Source organism: Notamacropus eugenii, chromosome 5 (genome assembly GCF_028372415.1).
Source record: "Notamacropus eugenii isolate mMacEug1 chromosome 5, mMacEug1.pri_v2, whole genome shotgun sequence".
In the NCBI taxonomy this organism is placed as follows: Eukaryota; Metazoa; Chordata; class Mammalia; order Diprotodontia; family Macropodidae; genus Notamacropus; species Notamacropus eugenii.
The window spans coordinates 106,225,289-106,252,318 of NC_092876.1; the positions used below are offsets into that span (position 1 = coordinate 106,225,289).

General features: G+C 35.9%; 1 long non-coding RNA gene across 1 annotated transcript; it reads right to left on the reverse strand.

Annotated features, from left to right (window-relative positions):
* Window positions 1–5,311: 5,311 nt before the first annotated feature.
* LOC140505001 (uncharacterized) lies at window positions 5,312–22,513 on the reverse strand. Its single transcript, XR_011967312.1, has 3 exons — window positions 19,469–22,513; window positions 11,144–11,200; window positions 5,312–9,430 (listed from the first exon to the last, which is right to left on the reverse strand). It is a non-coding gene; the product is annotated as an uncharacterized lncRNA (long non-coding RNA).
* Window positions 22,514–27,030: the final 4,517 nt, after the last annotated feature.

Below are 27,030 nucleotides of genomic sequence, written 5' to 3' on the forward strand. Positions count from 1 at the left end.
AAAGTCTTTTCCTTGCCTCTTTTATGAGAGATAATTTACCCCATTCCATTTCTCCCTTTCGCCTCCCAGTATATTCCTTTCTCACCCTTTAATTTCATTGTTTTAGATATGATCCCATCCTATTCAACTCACCCTGTGCTCTCTCTGTGTGTGTGTATGTATGTATGTGTGTGTGGGGGGGGGTAATCCGACCAACTACCCAGATACTGAAAGGTTTCAAGAGTTACAAATATTTTCTTTCCATGTGGGAATGTAAACAGTTCAACTTTAGTAAGTCCCTTATGACTTCTCTTTGCTGTTTACCTTTTCATGCTTCTCTTGATTCTTGTGTTTGAAAGTCATATTTTCTTTTTAGCTCTGGTCTTTTCATCAAGAATGCTTGAAAGTCCCCTATTTCATTGAAAGACCATTTTTTCCCCTGAAGTATTATACTCAGTTTTACTGTGTAGATGATTCTTGGTTTTAGTCCTAGTTCCTTTGACTTCTGGAATATCCTATTCCATGCCCTTCCATCCCTTAATGTAGAAGCTGCTAGATCTTGTGTTATCCTGATTGTAGTTCCACAATACTTGAATTGTTTCTTTCTAGCTGCTTGCAATATTTTCTCCTTGACCTGGGAACTCTGGAATTTGGCTACAATGTTCCTAGGAGTTTCTCTTTTTGGATCTCTTTCAGGAGGTGATTGGTGGATTCTTTCAATATTTATTTTGCCCTCTTGTTCCAGAATATCAGGGCAGTTTTCCTTGATAATTTCATGAAAGATGACGTCTAGGGTCTTTTTTTGATCATGGCTTTCAGATAGTCCTATAATTTTTAAATTGTCTCTCCTGGATCTCTTTTTCCAGGTCAATTGTTTTTCCAATGAGATATTTCACATTATCTTCCATTTTTTCATTCTTTTGGTTTTGTTTTGTGATTTCTTGGTTTCTCATAAAGTCATTAGCCTCCATTTGTTCCATTCTAATTTTTAACGAACTATTTTCTTCAGTGAGTTTTTGAACCTCCTTTTCCATTTTGCTAATTCTGCTTTTTAAAACATCCTTCTCCTCATTGGCTTTTTGAGTCTCTTTTGCCAGTTGAGTTAGCCTATTTTCAAAGGTGTTATTTTCTTCAGCATTTTTTTGAGTCTCCTTTAGCAAGTTGTTGACCCACTTTTCATGATTTTCTCGCATCTCTCTCATTTCTCTTCCCAATTTTTCCTCCACCTCCCTTACTTGATTTTTCAAAATCCTTTTTGAGCTCTTCATGGACTAAGACCATTTAATATTTATTTTGGATGTTTGGGATACAGAAGCCTTGACTTTTATGTTTTTCCCTGATGGTAAGCATTATTCTTCCTCATCCAAAAGGATGGGAGAAGATATCTGTTCACCAAGAAAGTAACCTTCTATAGTCTTATTTTTTTCCCCCGTTTTTGGGCATTTTCCCAACCAGTTACTTGACTTTTGAGTCCTTTGTCAAGAGTAGGGTATACTCTGGGAGTCTGTAAGATCTCAGTTCCTCCAAGGTGGCCCAGTCAAGCATGTACACTGGTCTGGGAGAAAGCAGAAATTTTTGTGCCCAGAATCTGAGTAATAGAGTTTCCTCTTCACAACCACCTTGCCTCCAGTTCTGCCAAGCCAGCACTGCAGGCTGAGATTCAGATAAGCTTCAGGGGCAGGGCTGTCATTCAGTGTGAGATAAAGATCAGCTGTTCAAGTCCCCTGGGAGCATTAGGTGGGGGTAGGGCGTCTACACAGGGCTGAGGTAAGAATCAGCTGCTCAGTGCCCCCAGGGGTTTTGCGATCCAACGATGGATGTGGGCTGCTGTAGGGGCTGCTGTGGAAACTGCTGCCACCCACCCAGTGCAGCCTCTGCAGCCGCTGCCTGAGACTGGAGCTGTGGGAAGGCCCTTCTCCCTTTTTGGCCAGCTGAAAAAACCCTGTCACTGACCTTTGTCACCTGTGGGTTGAGGGAATCTATGAATTGCTGCTACTGTGTCTGGGGATTCTGCCCCCGAGGCCTGCTGTGGTCCTTCTCTCAGAGGCTTGCCAAGGCCAAGGTTAAGCTAGGCTCCGCTCTGCGTCTGGTGCGACAGATGTTTCCTGTTGGCCTTTCAGGTCACCTTGGGCTGGAAATCTCCTCCACTCTATTGTTCTGTGGCTTCTGCTGCTCTAGAATTTGCTGGAAGTCTTTCTTTGCAGGCATTTTATGGGCTGTGGGTGAAGAGCTAGTATATGTGCATCTTTCTACTCCGCCATCTTGGTTCCGCCCTCCTTAATAAATATTTCTTGATTGATTGACTCAGAAGCAGAAAAGCATGGGGTGTATATATAAGGGGCAAAGCCAGTAGTCCAGTATAGCTTAAGTGTACAGGGAGTACATGGAAAGGAGAGGGAAAAGTAGGAGGAGATATGGCTAGAGACAGAGAATGACACAGTAGCTTGTGAACAGTATAAAATTCTAGATGAAATGTTTTAAATGATGAATAAAGCATGATTGGAGGGTTTTCAATAGGAGACTTTGTCATGACTAGATCTATGTCTGTGGAAAACAAGTGATAGCAATGAAGATGGTTTGGTGGTAGGAATATCATTTAGAAAGCTTTCACAAGTCCAGGGAGGTGGTGGTAATAAGGCATGTATTTGGATGATGGCACTGGGAAAATAGAAGATGAATGTGAGAGATCATAGAGGCAGAACTGATGAGCTACTCAAATATAACACCATTTGGAACATAGAAGACTACTTGAGTTGTGCCTTTCACAAGACTACTTGAGTTGTGCCTTTCACAATAGTAAAGTTAACACATTAGCCATTACACCTATCAGTGGACCATATGCAAAGCTGATAACTGTGACTCCTGTGTCTCCATCCAAATTACTGATTAAAATGCTGAATGGAACAGGATCAAACATACAAAGTTTTAGAGATTATCTCCAGGATAATCCATTACAATGCTCTTTGGGTACAGCTCTTCAGTCATGCATAAATTCACTGAAAGATACTGCCATTCAGCCCATATTCTTACATCTTCACAAAAATATCATGAGAAATTTTGTCAGATACCTTAATAATGCTAAGGTAGATGGTTTATGCCATTCTCTTAACCTGCCCATCTAATAGAAAGAAACAGATCGCACAATTTGTGTTGATAGGATTTAGTCTTAGAGAACACAGGAGTCTGATTTCTTTTTTTTATGTTTATAATCCATCTGTTTTATAGTTTTTCAGGGACTGGTCTCAGTCTTACTAGTCTGTTTTCTAGAACCTACCTTTTCTTCCCTTTTTTTGAAAATTATGATACCTACCTGTTCTAGTCTTTTGGTCCTATTTTTCTTCTCATGATTCTTTTTTTAAAGTTAATTTATTTTTAGTTTTCACCATCCACTTCCATAAGTTTTAAATTTTCTCCTCCCTTCCTTCCCTCCTCCCCAAGACAGCATGCAATCTGAGCAATGTGCTCAACGTATATATTCCTATTAAACATATTTTCACATTAGTCATGTTTTATAGAAGAGTTAGAATGAACAGGAAGAACCATGAGAAAGAAAACAACAATGCAAAAACGTCATCTGCTTCCCTCTGCATTCATATGCCATAGTTCTCTGGATGGGGATGGAATTTTCCATCATAAGTCCTTTGGAATTGTTTAGGACCTTGGATTGCTGAGAAGGGCTAAGTCTATGAAAATCAGTCCTCACACACTGGGCTGTTACTGTTACTGTGTACAATGTCCTCCTGGTTCTGCTCACTTCACTCAGCATCATCTTCTCATGATTTTTAAGAGATCAGTAGCAGTAATGCTCAAATTAAATCTGCACGTTTATTCAATAACCTAAAAAATAATTTATCTAGTCCTTGAGGGCTTACCTAAAAGGAGCTGGGTGCCCTTTCTCTCATTTCTTAACTTAGTCCTCAATTGTTACATTTATTCATTCGATTTCTAGTTTGCAGATTTTGTTCCTGCATCTCTAAATTTATGATCCATGATAGAAAAGACTGAAGCAAAAAGAAATTTAGTGCTGCCTACTTTCAATCAAACTATCTCCTTCAAGTTGTGGCACTATCCCTTATTTTCCTGGAAAGGGAAGGGGAAGGGAATTAGTATTTATGTGGAGCCTACCAGGTATCAGGCACTATGCTAAACACTTTTTTTTTTTTTTACAATTATCTCATTTGATCTCACAACAACCCTGTAAGGCAGATGCTATTAAGATCCTCATTTTACAGTGGAGTAAACTAAGGCAAACAGAGGTTACGTTGTCCAGGCACACACAGATAGTAGTACCTTTCTGAGGCTGGATTTGAATTTAAGTTTCCCTGATTCCAGGTTCATTGCTATCACTCTATCCATGGCACTACCAGCTGCCTGTGTAAGTGCCTTAGTTGCAGTGGGGAAGTACTAAAACCTTTCCCAATAAATAAAGGTGATAAAGCAAGGATACCACATTGTCACATTATTTGACAAGAGTTTTAGAAATGCTATTGGTAGCAGTATGACAAGGGAAAGAAATTAAATTTTTCAAACAGCAGAGAAGAAAAAAAAATTGAAATGATTAATAGCTTTAGTAAAGTAGAAGGATATAAAATAAATTCATAAAAATTTCCACTATATACTACATTTAGGAAAAACACAACCCAGGAAGTACTATAGTGAAATCCCAATCAAAATGATTATGAACACCCACTTTTTTCCCCTTTCTTTTTGCTGCCACATAAAGTATAGCATGTTAACTTTTGAGCTGTTATTGATACTGGTCTACATGGATTGAACTTGGGAAGCTGACAAAAATCAACCTCCCTAGACAGATTTGTTCTATATAATAGATGAAGAAATTAAATAAATGAGTATTTATTGAACAAAAACTATGTTCCCAGCCAGCTTTGTGTAAGGTTGTTAAGTTTACTGAAATACAGTCTGTTGAACTAAAGAGAGCCTCTTCTCCATTTGAAATGCTGGTACTCTCAAATAGAATCTTGATCTGAAGTTCCTCTGACCTTTAAAAGCAAACCTCACAAGAGGTTTTATTGATATACACATGTGGTGGTATTATAGATGTCAACTAAAGGCTCATCAAATATATACTGTATATATTATGTTGACATGCTTTAGGTCCACCTTTCCCTTTGAGCCTATGGCTTGCATAGAAGATATGAATTCAGTTTACACCTGAAAACAAGCTATATATGATTTTTCTGAGCTGTGCTTTAATTCCAGAAATTATTCACTCTAAAATGAGCTAAGGGGACTTGCCATCCCAGGCTTGAATGTAACTGACTATGCAAGTTATGAGATTGTAAATTAAGATATTAAAAAACCAAATGCCCAATAAAAATGGAATATTCTTGTTTTTATTATTTTTAAACAGAGTAACTATTTAACAAATTTGAAGCATTTTTATTTAATAAGTCTCAACCAGTTTCACTTATTTTAGTAATATAGTTAATGAAGAAATAGAAATTGAATAGTTCAATTTGAACTACTGAATAGTTCAATAGTTGAGTAGTTGAAATTGGACATTTCTATTTCTTTATTAACTATTTAGTGAATTAAAATTACCCATAAATTTAGGACAATAACAAAGTAGACATATTATTTTCTTTGAAGTTGTAAACCATTGTAAAGTTGGGATGAATGAATTTTTTTTCAAGACATCTAGACTCACATTTCAAGTAAAAAGTAGTTTAATAGCATTTTATCTCTCTCATCTAATCTCCCAGGAAGATCTTTGTGCAATTTAACAACCAGAAAAATATAGAATAAGCAGAACTATTATCATTTCAGGATTTTGGTTTCATGTTACTGGTCTAGTTTTACCACTTGCATAATATTGTTTTCAAATGAACAAAATTTAGAGATATTTTCTTTTTTGTTATTACTCTTAACTCAGATCACTAATGTACTAAAGGGTTGTTGTAAAGAAGGTGCTTTGCAAACTTTAAATCACTTTAGAAATTTAAGGTATTATTAGAAGCAACAAATAAGAAGGCAAAAAGCTGATAGTAAGGGAAGAAACACAAGGACAGTAAAGAGTAGACACGGAATCGGTAGAATTGACTGCTTATAGTAAGGACAAATTGTTCTTCATGCCTCAGTATGTGTTAAAGACATCCATACGTCATTGGAAATGATCATTGGCATTTGTAATGACAACCCTGAGTCACCCAGAAAAGCATGTTTAGTGTATATCCTCTCCACTAAAGTCCTACTCCAAAATCTTATGAGACATGAGCGTGATCCTCAATTTTTGGAGGTTATCGTAGTCCTGTATGAGCCATGGAAAGTCCAGCCTCCCTGAAAAAGTTTCAAATATGGGCCTGAATGATAGATGATATGTCCTCCAAAGATTGTCCTAGCTCACTTTTGGGATGCCCATCACCAAGTCAGCAAGTAGAATACAAGTGGAAAGGAAAAAAGTCCTTGCCTGCCCTCAAAGAACTTGTCTAATGGGGGTAGAAAACACCTAAAAGGAAGCTGGGAGGTTAAGCATTTTAGCAAGATTTCTATTAAAATGACTAAAATAAAGAAGGTTTTAGAACTTCAGTTATCTCAAATCTTCCATTACATGAAATACTCTATTCACTAGCAATACTTAATATATAGGATATTACCCTCTTTATACATTGACAGTGGCACAGTAGGTACTGCTGAATTCTATTGTTCAAGAAAGGTTTTATTTTATGTGATATTAAGTACTATCTAATAGTACCGTTCTAAAGTCATTTATACTCAACAGAATATTTTAATCTTATTTTTGATTCAGTGGAACATTTAAAAATATCTATTAAAGGTGGTATAGTATGAACATATTTTAGACTGCCTCTAGTTAGTTAAACTCCAGTAGGCAGAGCTATCTCAACTAAACTTTGTCACTCCCCTAGTGCCTAGCCAAGTACTGTACGCATAGTAAGGATGACTTTTCTCTTCTATCTATTCTAGCTTACGTACTGCTTTTTCCCAAGTTGGAGAAATATTTAATAGAGATGGACCAAAGTTGATCATCTACCTCCAAAATAGCAAGCAACAGTACCAACATGGAGCAGGTGCCACATTTCTACAGGTAACATTCCTAATTGTTCATCAGCCCAACAGGTACATCCAATATAATAAGTAGATTAAGAAAACTCCATATATAGATAAGAGTCTTTGAAATGGGATATTTTGTTTTTAACTTAGGTTTTCTACTTAATAGTTTTTAACTTAACTAGCAAAACATTTTGCAGATTATCTCCATCACTGATTGTATTCAAACGTATAAATGTTATTAGAGCATTAGTTCACTAAAAAATTGTTTGAACTATGATATTTAGTTATCATTTTGAGTAAGAACTTAGTGTCAACATATTTAATTACTACTTATACATCTTGAATAATGAATGTTTATTTATTTATTGACATGTATGTACTTATAGCAAAGGTATAAATATATACTCATGACAGAACAATTTAGGAATTTAACTCTTAGTAAAGGTATGTGATGTGCTATCTTATTTGATGACTTTTTGTCATATCTATGTGCCATCAAAATTGATATCAAGGTAAGGATTAACATCGATGGCTTCTATACCCACCTAAATAAAATCTGGAATTACTGGAATTTCCAAAGAGTAAAGAATTCCATTAATTTCCACTCATCTCACAGTCTTAAGTATTTGTATTTGGGGAAAGAGGAGACTTCTTTGTATTCATTTCAAATTTACCTGAGGAAATTGTGTAAAAGAAAGCACTGAAGTTTCTATCCAATAACAAAAAAAAGTTTGTTAGCTACCCGTAGGAGAGAATTAATGTTTTGCAAGGAGAATATTCATCCTGAACATTATGAAAAAGGAAAAAAAAAATATCTCCTATTCCATTTAAACACAAGAAGGAAATGTGATAATTCGTATTCTAAGGATGCCCTTTTCACTTACGATTCTTGTTTATAGAGTATTCAGCAAAAAAGACATAAAAACATGATCTCTGTAACCTATAGAATAAGACCTGTAAACAACAGAATCAATTCAGAGAAAAATTCAAATTTGCATGCATGAGTTTTGCTAATATCACAATTCGTTTTTTCATTCAGTTCTTCAAAAGACCCATAATTTCATCAGTGCGAATATTCCAATAATAGCCAAGCTTCTGATGATGAACTTCTACCCTTAGCTAGGTTAGTCTTCACCCAAACTCATAGACCTCTCAAAATTCAGAGTGCACTTTAACAACATGCCACAATGTGGATTAAAATAGTACTTTAGCAGAAGAATTTGAGAAGTATGGGATAGAGGGTACAGTAAGGGGGTACAGAATACTGAGTCTGTGATCAAAGGGCATTTTCCACAGGATAACTGAATTCAACAGTAGTTAAGTATTGGCTCATAAGCATCTATTAATAATTTTAATGTTCTAGACAGTTTTGAATAATTTTTGTAATAGAAATAGAATTTCAAGTAGAGCAAAATAAGTGTCTTTTATTAAAAAATTAGTCATCTTATTTTCTACTTTTGCAACGTCTTTTCCTTCAGTTTTTTTAAAGCCGTATATCATTTTTTTATATGATAGTAATTTCTGGATTTGTACCCTACAATCTCTCAAGAATTACCCCTTTTAATAAAGAAAAACAATTAAGCAAAAACAGCCAATACTATCACTGTATCTGTGACAATGCATTCAATACTACTACCCTGTAAATCCTTACCTTTCTTTTAGATGAAGGGGAGTTGTTTCATTTTCTATGTTCTAAGAGCAAGATTGAATTTGGTTTCATTTTTTTATTAAAGTTTTAATGATACTATATTTTTACATCACTGTCTTTTCTCTGAGGTTCCATTCTAGCCATTTGGTAAAACTTCTGTAACAAATAAATATAGTCAAGTAAAAACCAATCCACACATTGGGCCACATCTACAGTTTTGTGCCTCATTCTGCAGCCCCATGTCTTCTTTGCTGCTAGTGGGGGTTGGATCTTACTGTGTGTGTGGTGGGCGGAGATGGGGAAAGTTGATATGGATCAGTTTCCCTGAAGTCATTGCATTTATCAGAGATCTGAAAATCTTTCTGTATATTTTCTTTCTCATGACTGTGGACGTCATGTACACTGTTGGTTCTATTTCATTCTTCATCCACTGCTAAAAAGTTTTCTGAAGTTCCTCTGTATTTTAATAGCTATCATTACTTATGGCACAATAGTGATAGGACAATAGATGTCGAGCTGAAAGTGATCTTAGAGGGCCAGCTAGTCCAGCTCCCCTCATTCTTAAAGATGTCTAGTCATAAGAACCCAGCTACCAGATCATACCAATAATGTGACCAAAAGTAGAATTTGAAGCCAGGTCTTTTCTGTGAGACCACACTGCCTCTCTAACATTCTTACTTCAGATACCATATTTTGTTCCACATGCCAAGTACCGTAAGTTGTTCAACCATTCCATAATTGATAGGTACTTACTTTCTTTGCAATTCTTTGTGACTACAAAAAAGAACATTATATTTTAGTGTTAATGGGGTTGTAACCTTCTTGGGGCATATACCTAATACTTATATCAGTGAGTATTACAGATAAGTGCCTTTATAAATATAATTCCAGTACTGCTTTCCAGAACTGTTTATAGCTCCATTAACGGTCCATTAGTGTGCCTATCTTTCCATTGCCTCTGCAGCACATATCACTTTTTGTCGTCTTTGCCAATCTTATAGGTGGTGTGAAATGTGACTTCACTTATGCTTTTACTGTTAATGTTTCAAATAGGGAAATTCCTTCTACCTGTGCAGCATAGTACTTTTACTGCAACTTACAGGCTTAGAAAATTGCCTGGGACTCTATGAGGTTAAAAGTGACTTGCCCAAGGTCACATAGCCAGCCTCTGTCAGAAGCAAGACTTAATTTAAAACTTGTTTTTCTTGAATCCAAGGAAGGCTTACTATGTACTATGCAATACTGCTGATTTTGAAAGGAAAAATCTCTGAACTTGAATTTGTATTTCTCTTAAGTATTAGTGATTTAGAGCATTCTTTCACATGGTTTATATTTCATCTTTTGAAAAATGCCTGTTTATATTCTTTAACCACTTGTCTGGAGAATGGTTCCTATGTGAGATATAGTGATATAAATATAAAAATATTAGCCTTTCTTCAGAGGCATTTACTGTAAATATTTCTTTAATTAACTGCTTCTCTTCTGATTAGATGCAGTGATTATGTTCATGCAAGAGTTTTTCAACTTTGCATAATCAAAACTGTCCTCCATTTTGTATGAATACCTTCATCCCTTGTTTAGTTAGGAATTATCTTCCAAGTCATATTTGCATAAGGTATCTCTTTCTATTCTCCTTTATTTTATTTTAAAAATTACATTATTTTACATAATTAGGTCATGTATCCACTGAAACTTATCATGGTACATGGTATAAAATGTTGGTCTAAATCCAATTTCTGCCAAAATGCTTTCTCATTTTCCCCAAATTTGGGGGATTTTTTTTTTTTTTGCTTAATTTTTGTCAAAGAAGGAGTTTTTATTCCAGGAACTGGTTGGTGTTTCATTGTTTTCATCTGTTTCATTGATCAACTTTTCTTCTAACCAGTAGCAAATAGTTTTGATGTTACTCTACTGTACTATAGTGTGACATCTGATACTGCTGGACCCCATTAGTTCCTATCTTTCTTCATTATTTCTGTAGACAGTCTCAACCTTTTGTTTCTCCAGATGTATTTCATCATTTTTCTACAAAATAACCTAGGTCACAGACTCATAGGAGCTTAGATCGAGAGTTTAAAATGAAGCCATCTAGCCCAACTCATTCATTTCATAGATGGGAAAACTAAGGCCCATTGTGGTGAATAATAGGCAAGATTCCAACTCAGGCTGCTGACTCAAGAGCCAATTTTCTTCCAGAGTATTGGCCATGGAATCAGGATAATCTGAGTTCGAATCCAACCTCAGACATTTATTATCTTTTCTCTATGACTCTGAGCAAGTCACTTAACCTCTCTTTCCCTCAGTTTTTTCATCTGTAAAATGCAAATAATAGTATCTACCTCCCAGGATTGAGGATAGAAAGAGATATTTGTAAAACACCTTGCAAACCCTAATCTTGAAGCACTATAAAAGTGCTAACTGTTGTTACTATTATTTTTCTTTTCACTATACCATCTGTCAATCAAGAAATATTTATTAAGTACCTACCATGTAACAGGAACTGTGCCAGGAACTAAAGATGATTACTTGCAAGGAGTTTACATTCTGATGAGGAACACAATAAATATGTATATGAATATATACAGCATAAATATACAGAGGATAAATACAAAGTAGTTTGAGAGCAAGGGTACTAGTAGGCACACCGCTAGAAAATTATTTTCATAGTAGTGTATAGGATGGGCTTGAGTGGTGAGAGATTTGAGGCAGGGAAACTAATTAGGAGATTGTTTGCTTCTATAATAAAGGCGAGAGATGACCTCAATAAAAGTGATATCTTTGAGAGTGGCAAGAGGGAGTCAAATGAAGAGATGGTGGGGAAGGTAGAAATGGTAAGACTGGACACCTGATAGGACATAGAGATTGAGAAGTAAGGAGCTAATGCCCATGTTATAAACTTGGAAGACTAGAAGGATGGTAGTGCCTTCAATAGAAATCGGGAGGTTTGGGAAGAGGGGTGATTTGGAGACTAGGGGAAGATAATGAATTCATGTTTCCCACTGGGTTTTGTTAGTAATATGAAAAAGGCTGGTGATTTCTTCTGTGGGTTTATTTCATGTCCTATTTTACTGAAGTTATTGTTTCACTTAATTTTTCATTGATTGTCTAGGTTTCTCTAAGTAAACCAACATTTTATCCCTTCAAATTGAGATAATTTTGCATATTTATTCTTCAGTTTCTTTCTTTTGTCTTATTCTTATGGCTAGCATTTTAAAATTTGTCAGATAATGGTGATGATAATGGACATCCTTTACTCCTGATGTTATTATAAGACTTTTAGTGTTTCTGTTACAAGTAATGCTAGATCTTGGTTTTAGATAGCTACTTTTTTTAACCATAGGCCAGCAAAGTGATAAAGTGGCTAGAGTGTTGGGCCTGGAGTCAGGAAGACTGGTCTTTGTGAGTTCAAATCTGGCTTCAGACACTTACTAGCTGTGTTATCCTGGACAAGTTACTTAACTCCAATTTACCTGTTTCCTCAAGTCTAAAATGAGCTGGAGAAAGAAATGGTAAACTACTCCAGTATCTTTGCCAAGAAAAACCCCAAAGTGTGTGGGGGGTGTCAAGAAGAGTTAGACATGACTAAAAAAAGCTGAACAACAAAATGTATTAAGAAATGGTCTACTTATTCCAGTATTTTTTACTGTTTTTAACATGAGTGAGTGCTATTGTGTTAAAGAATTTTTCTGTATCTATTTATCTAAATATGCATCATTATTATATGTCATCTGGTTTTTGTTCAGTTTTCCTAATGTTGAACCTATCCTTGCATTCCTAGTATAAATCCAGTCTGGCCATAGCAAATTACCTTTTGAGTATATTACTTCAGCTTATTTGCTACGAGTTTATTCATTGTTGTGCATCAGTATTTATTAGTTATGCTGTGCTATGTTTCTCCCCTCTTTGCTTTATCTTCCTCTGGTTTGGGCTATAGGATCTTATTGGTCTCAGAATTTGATGTAGTACCTTTCAATCTATATTTTTTGTGGATAATTTGACAATTGTTGACTGTTCTCTGAATGTTTTATATAATCTACTTGTAGGTCTACCTAGGGCTAAAGTGTTTAAGGAATCTCAATTTCTCAAAGATTGAATTGTTTAAATTCTCTGTTTCTTTTTCTGTTCACGTGTATACTCTGTGCAAAAAAAAAAAAAAAAGGCATTGTGCTAAGCGCTGGGGTTACAAATAGAATAGCAAAATGAGTTCCTGCTCTCAAGGAGCTCACTTCCTAATAGTGTTGGAGTTCCTAACCTTCTTTGTATCATAGACCCCTTTGACAGACTGTTGAAACCTATGGACTTCTCAGAAAAATGTCTTAAGATACATAAAGTAGAATACATAGGATTATAAAGGATGCCAATTATATGGAGATATACTTATCAAAATATCATTTAAAAAGTTCAGAGAACCCAGGTTATGAACCCCTGTGATAAGGGAAGATAGTACAAACTGGTTCCAGCTACAAATCATAGGGAAAAGGCCTAGTGGTCCTTAAAGTACAGTGGCAAACACACTATAATATATCTTCTTTAGTGGCATTTCCATTGGCAAAACCATACCCATTTAAAATAGATCCATTTGATAGTTCCAAGGGCTGTGGTGCTAATAACTGTTTTCTGGGTCTTTAGTAGCTGCAGATTTTGAGAAAGTGAAGGCTCAAGTACCTGCAGAGACAGTTGCCAGATGGTATCTCCATGAGAGAAATTAAGTTGAAGAGATAGTAGGTTACCTTATGGAGGCTTTTTAAAGACCTTATAGAATAAGGAATTTCTAATGAAGAGGGAGTGAAAGGTTGAAAAATATTTGAAGATTGAGGCAAAAAGAAGCTGGAAACAGAAAAAAAGTTAGTAGCATACTATAGTCTAGGCATGAGAATGAGAGCATACTAAAGGGAAGGAAAATAATAGATCTAAGAGGTAAACTTGGAAACTCTTGGTGATAGATAATATATGGAAGATAGGAGTAAAAAATAAATACAAGGTTATAGGCTCAGGAGATAAGAAGGATGATAGTGCCATTGAAAATAAGAGAGGAATTGGGTGGGAGAAAAGTGACTTGAAAAAGCTAACAAGTTTAGTTTGAGGTTTAAATGGATGCATCCAAAAAAATGCCTTAGAGTCTATTAAAGATAGTACTGAAAAAAGTCTAACTGGAAATAAAAATGTGGGAGTCATATGTCCATAGGTATTGAGTGAAATCTATTAGCTGCTATCGTTAAATAACTGAGAAAATCAGAAGGTTAATATGTGACCTTTGCCTAACCTTTGACAATTCTAAGATAATATATCATATAGGGGTGTCACCATTAGAGGTTTTGGGATTGTGTTCAGCATTGGAATACTGTATTTTTGGGGGCTGACATACTTGACATCTACATTTTTATTTTGGCTGTCCCTTAGAGGATGGGAACAACTTCAGAGAAAATAGCTGACAAAGATGGCTTCTTCTTTCTTTCTTCTTTAATATTTTAAACTTCATATTGTGTGGGCCCCTAGAATTTAAGAGATGTGGGTATACTTTCATACAACACAAATGTGATAGGTGCAACGAATTCCTTTATGACCATTTTAAAATAATATAGTATTAAAAGTAATATTTTTTAAAAATCAGCATTTGTATTGTTTAACTCTTCAGTATTGATTATCACCATTATTATATTAGGTAATACTTCTATTACCTAATGTAAAACTTTATTTTAGGGTTAACATTACATTTTCAGTCCCAACGCTTGGCAATATAGGGGCCTATGAAAGCGCTAAGTAGAAAACTGATATTACAGGGTTTTTGCTTTAGAGTAGCTCAGATAGCTTACTTATTTCTTTAAGTATGAGAAAGTCCAAGATCAAGTTTGATACATTCTGGAGTTTCCTTTTTATTTTCACACATAAGGAAACAAGTCTAAAGAAACTAAGTAACTTGCCTAAAGTCATACAGGTAAGTAATAAGTAGTAAATGGATGATATCAACCCATGGCCTTATATACTACTTTCTCCATTGTATCTGACTTTTTGCATATGTGACTCCCAAAGTCAGGAATTATTGTTACCAAAAATAATAAACTCACGTTACAGTTTTAAAAAATCCATTTGCAAACTTCAGACAAAATTCTACTTAAACCATTAAAAATGAATTTGTATCACATCCACAGATGGATCCACAGATTCAGTACCTACTATGTGCAAGGCATTTTCTTAAGTGCTCTGTTTAGCCTATTTAAATTACTAAGCTTTCTAAATTAACTGGTATTAATATTTAATAGCATATTAATTAAATCAGGTCCTTTCCCTTAATTTTCCAACTTTACTAGAGAAATCAATAAACTATACACAGTACTCTTTCTACTAAAATTCTGTATTTTAAAGACTACTTGTTATACATGGGGTTGAAGAAGGAAAAAAGTAAATGGGAATAGTGGTACTAGCACCAGTCTGCTGCTTTAGGCTTATGAGGGAGGGGAGGAAGAAGGGTTAGTAGTAGAAGAGGGAACTAGAAATATAACTGGAAAAAAGGGGTAGAGGTTAGAGAGCTCAAAACTGTATTGTAGTAGGGGTGAGGAACCTGTGGCCCCAAGACGACATGTGACCATCTAGGTACTCAAGTGCTTTGACTGAATCCTAACTTCACAGAACAAATCCCCTTAATAAAAAGATTTGTTCTGTAAAACTTGGACTCAGTCAAAAAGCTGCACCCAAGGACCTACAAGACCATATGTTCCTAGAAGGCCTCAGGTTCCCCACTCCTCTTAGGTATTTTGTATTCAACTCAGAAGAAAACAGAATTGAAAAGTTGCTTTTCCTTTAATCTCTCTCTCTCTCTTTTTCTCTCTCTCTCTCTTTCACACACACATACGCACACATACACATACATATTTTATCAATTCCATGAAACCTTCCCTTACCAGCCTAATTATCTCTCCAACTAGACTACAACCCCCTTGAGGGAAGGGATTACATTTTTATATTTAACTATATTAGAATATGGCACAGTACTGCCATGTATTAGGAAATTAATTGTAAAATTAAAGTTTTTCCAAGCTGAATTTGTAATTAAGAGGAAAAGACTACCAGCATTAATGAAATCCACAGATAATCCCACAACCTAATTTGACCAGTAGTCTGAGCAGTGAGATGTCAGGCAAGTGATGGTTAGCCAAAACCACTATCCTGAAAAATACTGGAATGATAACACTTAACTAAAGGTGCCACAATGTACAGTTGTTTAGGTATGGGGATTTTCTTTTAATCATTCCTCTTATCTGTCCTCTCAGTATTTATATCAGTTTTAGATGGTCCTGAAACTACTTAGCTGCACCAGAACAACTCATGAAGTGTGTTTAAAATGGTGCAACAGGATCTTTTATGGCAAGTGTGGTTATAGATTCCCCAAGGAGTGCAAAATACATTAATGTTTGTGAAGTACTTTATAAATCATGAAGTGTTATAATCAACTCTTCCTGTTCAGGAGACCAATAAATTCATCTTTGGGATCTATGTAACTTGCAAAGGAACCAGAAATTCTTCTACTCAGTCAGTAACTTCTTTGGTTATCCATTGAACTACATACCAAAACAATTGAAAATACCTGTGTTTTTTATCAGTATAGGTCTTCTCCACTGATGCAGAGCACAGCCCTTGAATGTTTTAGCAAATGGGTTCAAGAGCTTTTGGGTCAGAAAAAATGTATCAGTTTATAACCAGTCTACAGACTTGGCAAAGTTGGTTCCTAGACAACAGACAAGATGTCTAAGTGACGTCAAGTTTACCTACTTCATACTTTAACTTTAAACCTTTCCATATTGGTAGGACGAAACTGAAAGTTTTTTATTTCTTTGTTTTTTACACTGACATAACTGTCAGGAATTAAGTTCACCTTTATGACCCATTGGGACATAAAAAGACTTTAGTAGAAGGCCAAATGAGATAATCAGGTAATAAAATCTTGTTTGCTTTCATACTTTATAATGTTTGGGGGGGAAGGCAGATTGGGGTCAGGTGGAAAATGAAGACAGTAAGTAGTCTACATCCAGAAACTTATTTCCCTATGAGGAGTATATACTTTAGAGACTTGCCTATGATTAAATAGCCTTTAAGATAAGAAAACCAAATAGTTTTCAGAATTAAAATTCTGTTCTTGTAACAAAGTCTACTAAATTAAGTCAGTATGTCAGAGACGATACTTTAATTGTACAGATAATACAGGATCCCTAGGAGTATGGTGTAGTGGAAACAGTGCTAGACAGAAATAGGCAGAAGATCTGTGTTTGAATCCTGACTATACTACTTAATATGTGTCACCTGAAACAAGGTCTATAACATTTGTATGCTGCCTTTTCTCATCTGGAATAATAAAATTTATACCGCTTCACAGACTAGTACTGAAGGTAAATGAGACTAGGCATGTAAAGTAGTTAGCACACCACAAAGCATCGTATAAATGTAAGCTGTAAATATCCCATTACAGGACCTGGACCAAGGCTTTAATTTTTACAGCCAATCTCCAGACAACTCTCCAGAGCCATGGAGGATTCATATGATACCCTTTCACCTACTTACATCAAAGACCTCTTTTAATTCAGCCATGCGACAGTTCACAGTCTTAGCTGGCCTCAGCTACTGCTACTATAAGTTCATCTCCAGGAATGAAATTAGCCAACTCTGTAAATACTTCATTAGTGTTTTTAGCCTTCTTCCCCATATACCTTTAAATAGTAAGACCCCAAATTTAACAAATATATTTATCACCTTATTTAAATTTTTTTCTGGATATATGTTCTTGAGTTTGAAATCATGAGACTCTGCTATCTCATTACATCACGTCATGTAAATATATAAATAACATACATAATGAGTGAGTGAGGGTTTGCATGTATGCATTGGGATGGGGAAAAAGGGAGCTGACAGATCCAAATGAGTAGGAAATTGTAAAAAGAAAGAAGATATGATTGGGGGAAAGGAAATTGGGTGTTATCAAGAGAAGAGACATAGAAGAGCTAAAAGTATAATATAAGAAAATTATTTTACTTGTTATATTCAGATATGAGTGACAGTGTGGCACAGTTAGTCAGTAAGCATTTATTAAGCACCTACTATGTACCTGACACTGTGCTAAGTGTTCGGAATCAAAGAAAGGCTTTCAAGGAGTTCAGAGTCTAATGGGGCAGACAACATGCAAGTAACTGTACTAGTTCTGTAGATGTCATATATACAGGGATCTAATCCTGTATGAGCTACATACAGGAGATAATCAACTAGTATTGAAAAGATCAGGAAAGGCTTTTAGTGGAAGATGTAATTTTAGCTAGGACTTGAAGTCAGGTAAAGATGAAGAGAGGTCATATTCTAGTCACTGATAACAGCTAATGATAATGCCTGGGGTCTGGAGAGAGAGCTTCCTGTGTGAGGATCAGCAGGGTGACCGGAATCACTGGATTGGAGGATATGTGACAGGCAGTAAGATGTGAGAAGGCCACAAAGGTAGGAGGTGGAGAAGTTGTGAAGGGCTTTAAAAGCCAAGCCATGGGATTTTTTTTATTTGATTCTTGAGAGGATAGGGATCTGCTTGAGATTATTGGAATAGGAATGGCCATATAAGATCTGTGCTTTAGGAAGAGTAATTGTACAGCTGAGTGGAGGATGGATTGGGATAGGGAGAGACTTGAGAAAAGAAGAAAAACCAGCAGGCTATTGAAATCACATGAAGTAATGGGAGCCTGAACCAGTGTCGCAGCAGTGTGAAAAATGGGGTGCATTTCAGAGATATTGAAAAGGTAAAATCAACAGGTCTTGAAACCTAGCAGACTTGGATGACCAGGAGGATGGGTGTATCCTTGACAGAAATAGGGGAGTTCAGAAAGGTGGAGGCTTTCAGGAGAAAGATGATGAGTTCAGTTTTGGACATGTGGAATTGAAGATGCCTATGGGACATACAATTTGAGATGTCTACAAGGTAGTTGGAGATATGAGTCCAGAGGTCAGGAGAAAGGGCTAGATAAGTAGATTTGAGAATAAGCAACATAGAGATGATAATTGACACTGTAGAAGCTGATAAGATCACTATATGAGATAGTATGGGGGAAAAGAAAAGAGAGCCCAGGACGGAGCCCAAGACTGTAGAGGGCTGGCCTAGAAATGAGGAAGGCTTGGATCTGCCTCTGACACCTATCGTTTGTATGACAATGGACAAGTTACCTGAACCTCTGGCTGTCCCAGACAGCTTTCTAAAATATAAATTACAGATGGATTACGAGTCAGCATTGGTGGAGAGAATTTTCGGACAGGTCTACCTCCTCTCTTCCCACCTAAAATGTGCACATGCATGTGCACACACACACAAGGCTAGCAAAACCTATAGGAGGTTAATTCTTAAGAAGCTTAGACAAATACAGATTGATGCAGATTTTAGTAGGAAACAATAAAAACTGATAATATCTAACTTCAGTTTCTAAAAGTTTAGCACCTACTGAATATCTGGAAAGATACGATCATATAGCCAGAACTATAAGAAGCTTGCTCTTATTTTAAAACTAACAGACAATGAATTCCCATACTATAAGTGCAAACCCCCCAAATGGCCTTGAAAATTCAATAAGTGAACTGTACCAGAACTGGAATGTTATCATAGCCAAAACTGTCATCCATAATTGTCTAGGCATATCATTGACCCTAAAAACAGTCAAGAAAAAAGTTTCTCATAGATTTCATTTGTAGATATCAAAAAAATTATAACCAATTTCAAGCTATGTGGACAAACTATGCACTCACAATATAAAGACTTCATAAAAGAATTCAAAATCATGTAAAAAGAGGAATTACCTATCATCTCCACTGTCTAGTCAGCTACTGGCATCATCCCCAAAATTCTTTGAGTCTGTAGAGGATAAACTTGCATCCCCGCACCTACATTCAATTACAAAATGTCAGTTATTTCATCTACTTGCTTAATAGTTGTCACATATTTTTTTTAAAAAACAACAATAGTAGGATAGCTACTTGTACTAGAACTTTCTTTTTATGACTTAATACACACACACACATACACATACAAAGTCCACACACATACACATACAAACTAAGTCCACACACAAATCTTAATTCAAATGCTTTGGTTAGTTTGGACTTTATGTTTATTCCATTCTGAAAGCAATATGATGGGATAATAGGAAAAAAATTGCATTTGAATTTCTTTTTAGTTGTGAGAGAAACAAGCATCAGTTTACATTTTTATTTTAAATCTGTTAGATACTTTTTTAATGTTATTACAGCAATTACAGGGAGAACTGTTAATTCATAGTTTCCTGTCAGTAAGGATTCTGATTACAGGCAATTTCCAGCCAGTATATATGACATAAAATAAAGAAAGAAGAAAGGAAAACTGGTTACTAATTTAAGAGAAAAACAATATTCCACTCAAGGAGAGAGATGAATATAGAGTATGCAGTCCTCAAATATTGTACATCAGTTATAAGACAAACACTGGCTGTTTGATTTTTGTTCTGGACTCAAGAAGTCATTTTGTGGGCTATATCTAGTTTTGGCGTACTTTGTGCAGGTTCAAAGTTTCTGAGCTACAGCTGGCATTTATGAAGCTTAAAATCCAATTAATAATTACTTTATTGATTAAACATTAAAGCTCAAAATCCAAGAATGAAAAGGATTTTAAATAAAATGTCCCTTCTGCAGTCACCAGATGCAAAACTCAAAAAAGAGACTTAGGTGGTGGCTCAGCAAAAGACCTAAAAAGAACTCTGTCTACTGGAAACTAATCCCTTTATGATTCAAGCCATCAGGTGTACATATAAAGCACCAGGTGGGGCTGAGCTAACAGTCATCGTGGAAGAGAGGCCTGGCCCCAATAGCTGCAACAGCACAAGGATGCATTTATGTTCTTACTGTTAGTGGAAAAGAGGGATGGAGGAGGTGAGTGAGCACTCATAGTTATAGAATGGATAGCAAGAACATGGCCAGATGGATGGAATTTGAAATGTAGCCTGGTATGGGACCAACTAGATAATGGGCTTAGGTGAGTTTGTGGTCACTTAGTCATTAACTGGGACAACTCAATTCTAGGGTGGGAGTTTCAAAGTTGTAAAAGAGATGTAAGACAAAAAGCCATTTTCCAATAGATAAATACACAGCAACTTTGAACAAATGACTCTCAAAAGAAAAATTGCAAAGTATTAACAATCATATGGAAGAATTTTCCAACTCATTAATACTATAAGAAACGCAAATCCAAGTAATTCAGAACTTGTGCCCTGTAAACTGGCAAGGATATCATGGGAATAATCAATATTGGAGAGGTTGTGGAAAGACAGGCAAATTAGTACACTGTTTGTAAAGCTATAAAGTGATCTAACTCTTCTGGAAACAGTTTGGTGTTATGGTAAGGAAGTGACTAAAATATCCATACCCTTCCATTCAGAGATTACAGTACTAGGCATAAATCCTCAGGTAGACTTTCAACTTAAATTTTTAATAATTTAACTTTGCAAGTTGAAATGATTGGTGAAATCTAACAAGAGAAAATTTAGTAAGGATAAATTTAAAATCCTTATACTTGACTTCAGAAACATCAGGGTCAGTGTGACTAGACAGAAGTTCACATAAAAAAAGATCTGGGAACAAAAGTCTGAATAGGGTGAGCTAGCAACCAAAAAACTAATACAAACTTAAGACTGCTTTACTAGAGGCATAATGTCCAGAGCAGAGTTGATGATAGTATTATTGTGCTCTGCTCTAGTCTGAACACATCTAAGTGTATTCTATTCAGTTGGGGTACCAAATTTTTTCCTTTTTTTAAGTATTTTGACTTTGTTATTTTAATATATTTTTATTTATTTTGTTAAGTGTTTCCCAATTACATGTAAAAATATTTTAGTAATCACCTTTTAAAAATTTGAGTTTCAAATTTTCTCCCTCCTTCTTGCACCCTCCCCTTTCCATGACATGACAAACAATTTGATATCAATTGTACATGTGAAGAGTCATGCTAAACATATTTCCATATTAATTATGTTGTGAAAGAAAACAGAAAAATAAAAGAAGAAAAATAAGGTTTTAAAATAGTATGCCTCAATTTTCATTCAGAGTTCATCAGTTCTGTCTCTGGAGGTAGACAACATTTTTCATTATGGGGCCTTTGGAATTATCTTGGATCATTATTATCATGTTCAGAGTAGCTAAATCTTCCATGGTTTTATCATCCTTACAATGCTGCTGTTACTGTGTACAGAGTTCTCCTCACTCTTCTGACTTCACTTTGCATCAGTTCATATAAGAGTTTCTAGGTTTTTCTGAAACCATCCTGCTCAGCATTTCTTACAGCACAATAGTATTCCATTACAACCATATACAACTTTTTCAGCCATTCCCCAGTTGGTGGACGTCCCCTTGATTTCCAATTTGTTCTCACCACAAAAAAAAAAAAAAAGAGTTGCTGTAAATATTTTTGGACAAGTAGGTTTTTTTCCCTAATCTTTGTTCTTTTGGGGATACAGACCTAGTAGTGGTAATGCTGGGTCAAAGAGTATGCACAGTTTTATAGCCCTTTGGACATAAGTCCAAATTGTTTTCCAGAATGGCTGGACTATTTCACAATTCCACCAACAATGCATTAATGTTCCAATTTTTCTACGTCCCCTCCAGCATTTGTCATTTTCTTTTTCTGTCATATTAGCCAATTTAAACAGATGATGTAATGTCTCAAATTTGTTTTAATTTGCATTTCTCTAATCAGTAGTGATTTAGAGCATTTTTTCATGTGACTATTACTAGTTTTGATTTCTTCTTCCAAAAGCTGCTTCTTTATATCCTTTGATTTTTTTATCGACGGGGGAATGACTCATGTTTATAAGTTTGGATTTATTTCATGTAAATTTGAGAAATGAGGCCTTTATCAGAAAAACTTGCTGTAAAATGTTTTTTCCAGTTTTCTATTTGGCTGTATGAGTTTTGTTTGTGCAAACGCTTTTTAATTTCACGTAATGAAAATTATCTTATTTTACTTCCTGTGATTCTATCTCTTGTTTGATAATAAACTCTTCATTTAGCCATAGTTTGGACAGGTATATTTTCCCATTCTCCCCTAGTTTACTTATATCACCCATCATGTCTAAATCATTTTCACATCTTGACCTTTATCTTGGTATGTGGTTTGAGAGGATGATCCATGCCTAATTTCTGACAAACTACCTCTGCTGTCTCAGCCTCTCTACTGATGTCATCTACACCTGCCTTTAAGTCATCTTAAAATGACTGTCCAGCAGACATTTTAAACTCAATATATCCAAAATAGAGTTCAGTAGCTTTTGTCCAAAGCCCTCCTCCCCTTTTACTTTCCCTGTAACTGTAAAGGGTAACAACCATGCCCCTAGTCTCTAGGGCTCACAACCTGGAAGTCATTCTGAATTCTTCACTCTCTCACCATCCATATCCAATCTGTTACCAAGTACTATTGATTTCACCTTCACAGAATCTCTCAAATATGCTCCTTTCTGCTGACACTGCCACCATCCATGCTCTTAACACCTAATGCCTGGACTGTTTCAATTGCCTGCTTGTGGGCCACCCTGCCTCAAGTGTCTCCCTACTCCAGTCCATTCTTCATTAAGCCACCAAAGTGATTTTCCTAAAGTACACATCCATCATGTTACCCTCCCTGTTCGCTCCCTATTACCTCCAGGATCAAATTAAAAAAATGCTTTATTTGGCGTTCAAAGTTCTTCACAGCCCCCTCTTATCTTTCTAGTCTTCTTACGCACCTCCATGTATGCTTTGATCCAGTGACATTGGCCTCTGGCGGTTCCATGAACAAGACATTCCATCTCTTGGTTCATTTTTGAGACATTTTCTTTGGCTCTTCCCCCTCCTGAAATACTCTCCCTCCTCTGCTGTGCCTGTTGACTTCTCTGGCTTCCTTTAAGTACCAACTAAAATCCCATATTTTATTTCACACTTTCCTTTTCGAAGCAAACAGAAGTTAAGTGACTTGCCTAGGTTCACAAAGCCTAGTAAGTGTCTAAGGCCAGTTTTAATTCAGATTTTCTCTTCTCCAGGCCTAGCACTCTATCCACTACACCACTTAGCTATCCTAAACTGTACAGTTAACACAAGGTGGCATTCATGTGGATGTCAGCCAGGGGGGTACAGGGACATAAAAGACTTGGTTGAAGAAACTAGGGATATTTATCTTGAAGAATAGAAGACTTACAGGAGATGTAGAAAGTTATATTTGAAACCTTAAAGGGCTGCAGTGAGAAAAAGGGAACAGACTTGTTCTATTTGGCCTACAGGGGAGAATTAGCAGTAGGTGTAAGTAAGTTCCTTATACCAATTAAAACACAGATCCAGTCCCAGTTCTTTTCCCCATGCTGCTGCTAGATCATCATATCACTAACATTAATACTGTAGGGTACTATTTTATAATATGAAGTTAATTGAAAAAAAATTTAAGTATTTAAATATAGAATATGAGAAGTCTAATCCTTTAATGGAGTGATGTAAGTAAAAAGTGTTCCCTCAAGAGCTATAAACTGCTCAACTATTTTAAATGAACTATTTCTTCAAGAGCAGCCTGAAAAGGGTAATTTGGCCTAAGTACATGAGTATTATGCATCCAAGAGGCAGCATACTTTATTTTATTCCACTTATTTAACTACAGAATTAGTCCTGTTTTGTGAATTATAAAAAAAAAAAAGGCTAGACAGACAGCATAGCCTAATCTAACTGACAGATAATATCTAAGGTCCCTTCCCAGATATAAAAGCAAAAAACACTGTGATCCCATTGAGTTACTTGAGGTTGAAATGATGTAAAAAAACCAACCATAGTTCCTCAGGGAGGCTTTGATACAGTGTTCCATTTTTCTTAGTGTTCATCACCAACAACTCAGAGTACTTTCCTGTCAGCCACATGCAAAGTAATTATTTTGATTTTCCAGCATGAACAAACAGATATATAAAGCGAAGTGACTTGCCTAGAGTTATGGAATCAGGTGATGAGCAGAGAAACTAGGACATGGCTAGCAGATATCTTTGAGCCCCTTATCCTTTATACTTCCTTGACAGTGTCCACATTAATATAGAAAACCCCTCAGAAACTTCTTAAGTCTTAAATGCTACTTGTAAAAAATTTTCTAAAAATCCAGGGACACTTTGGATTTTATTATATTGTAACTTCTCTAATTTCTTTTAGTTAACAGTAAAAACAGATCCATTTTACATGTTTAATAGTTCCTTTTTTTAATTTTTAAATTAATTTATTTGTTTTCAGTTTTCAGTAATCCCTTCTTAAGTCTTGAATTTTCTCCCCTTCCATCCCCGAGAAGGCATGCAATCTTATATGGGTTCTACACATACATTCTTATTAAACACATTTTCACATTAGTTATGTTGTATAGAAGAATTAAAATGAATGGGAGACACCATGAGAAAAAACAAAACAAAACAAAACATAACCCAAGAGAAAATAGTCTGCTTCATTCTGCTTTCCAATTCTATAGTTCTTTCTCTGGATGTGGATGGCATTTTGCCTCAAGAGTCCTTTTATTAAATGGTATTAACTTGTTTCCTGAAAAGAGATTTTTTTAGGTCCATATAATTTGCATTTTAATTTTTAATTTTTTTTTAATGTGAAAATTTGTGAGTAGGAGATTTGGAAAAAAGTTATTTTAAAAATTTTTTTAAATGACCTAAGGGTATGAGGTCATTGCATGCTCAGTAGGTGCCAACAGAGTGGGGAACCTGTACACAAAACCACATGTAACCTTCTGTTAACATCATCTAAGCAAGAGCCAAAACAAAACAATTCAACACATATGGCTCCCCTGCTATATCAAGTCTGGAATGTTGTATTCAGTACTGGGTGTCACATTTTAGGAAGGACATTGATAGACTGAGAGGAATCTAGATGAGGAGAACAAGAATGAAGGACCTAGATCATGCCAAATGAGAAAGAATTATGGCTACATAGTCTCTTCAGATGGGTCATTAAAGTTGCCTTCAAGTCTTTGAAAAATTCTCACGTGGAAGACTTGTTCTGACTGGGCTGAAAGGGCAAAACTAGGAACCATGGGGGAAAGTTGAAGAAAAGCATACTTAGGCTTGATATGGGATCATTTTTTCTTACAAGTTCAGCTATCCAAAAGTGAAATGGGTCAGACTTTGAGATGATGTGATAATCAAGCAAAATTGGGATGACCATCTCTTGGGAGTGTTGTAGAGGGATTCTTGATCAGGAATGAATTGGGCTAGAGATATTTTCCAAGGTTCCTTCCATCTCAGATCCTGTGATTCTGACAATATGTCCATCAGCAAGCATTTATTAAGCAATTAGGCAATTACTTCGCACCCTATAAACAGTCCCAAAGGCCACATTTTAACAGGAGAGACAACATGAAAACAATTTATGTATATCTAAGATATGTGTAATACAAATGGGAGGGAATCCAGAGGAAAGGCACTAGCATTAGAGAGGTCAGGGGAAATGACCAAGAAACGTTTCTTTCAGAGGTGGGTTTCTTTTCTAAAGGAAAGCTAGGGAAACCAGAAAGTGGAGGTGAGGAAGACTGATTGTCTCCCCAGTGTAGGCTGGGGAGACAGCCAGTGAAAAGGCAGAGAACCAGAAGAGAAAGTGCTATATTCCAGAACAGTGAAGTCAGTGTTATCGGAGGGGAGTAAAGTATAAGAAAAGTAGTGTGCTGGAAAAGTAGGAAGGGGCAAGGTTATGAAGGTAATAGGGATCCACTGGAGTTTATCAAACAGAGAAGCAACATGGTCAGGCCTGCCCTTTAGGGAAATCACTTTGGGAGCTAAATGGAACATGACTTGGATTGGGGAAGAGAATAGAGGCAGGGATATCAGCCAGAAGTCTATTGCAGGAGTCAAGCCATGAGGTGATAAGGGCCTGTGCTGCAATATGTGAATTGAGAAAAAGAGAAGTATACAAGAAACTTTGTGAAGGTAGAAGTCATAATGCTTGGCAACAGATCTGATAGGGGGTGAGTGTGAATGAGTTGAAGATTAACACCTAGGTTGCATACCTGGGTGACTGGGAAGATGGTGGTACCCATTGCTAGGGAAGTTTGAAAGAGGGGAGAGTTTAAAGGGAAAGAGGAGGAATAGCTGTGGACATAATTAAGTTTGAGATGTTTTCAGGACATCAAATTTGAGGTGTCCAAGAGGAAGATGGTATAGCATATGCAAGGATTCCTATTTTATTCTAAGTTGGCAAAATAATATTTGAAATACTGAGTTCAGTTATGCATTCTACATTTTCAAAAACTTTGGGATACCAAAGCCCATATGGAAAGTAGGCCTGTTTAGCTGGACTATTGAGTACATGATGGGGAGTAATGTGTAATTAACCCAGAAAAATGG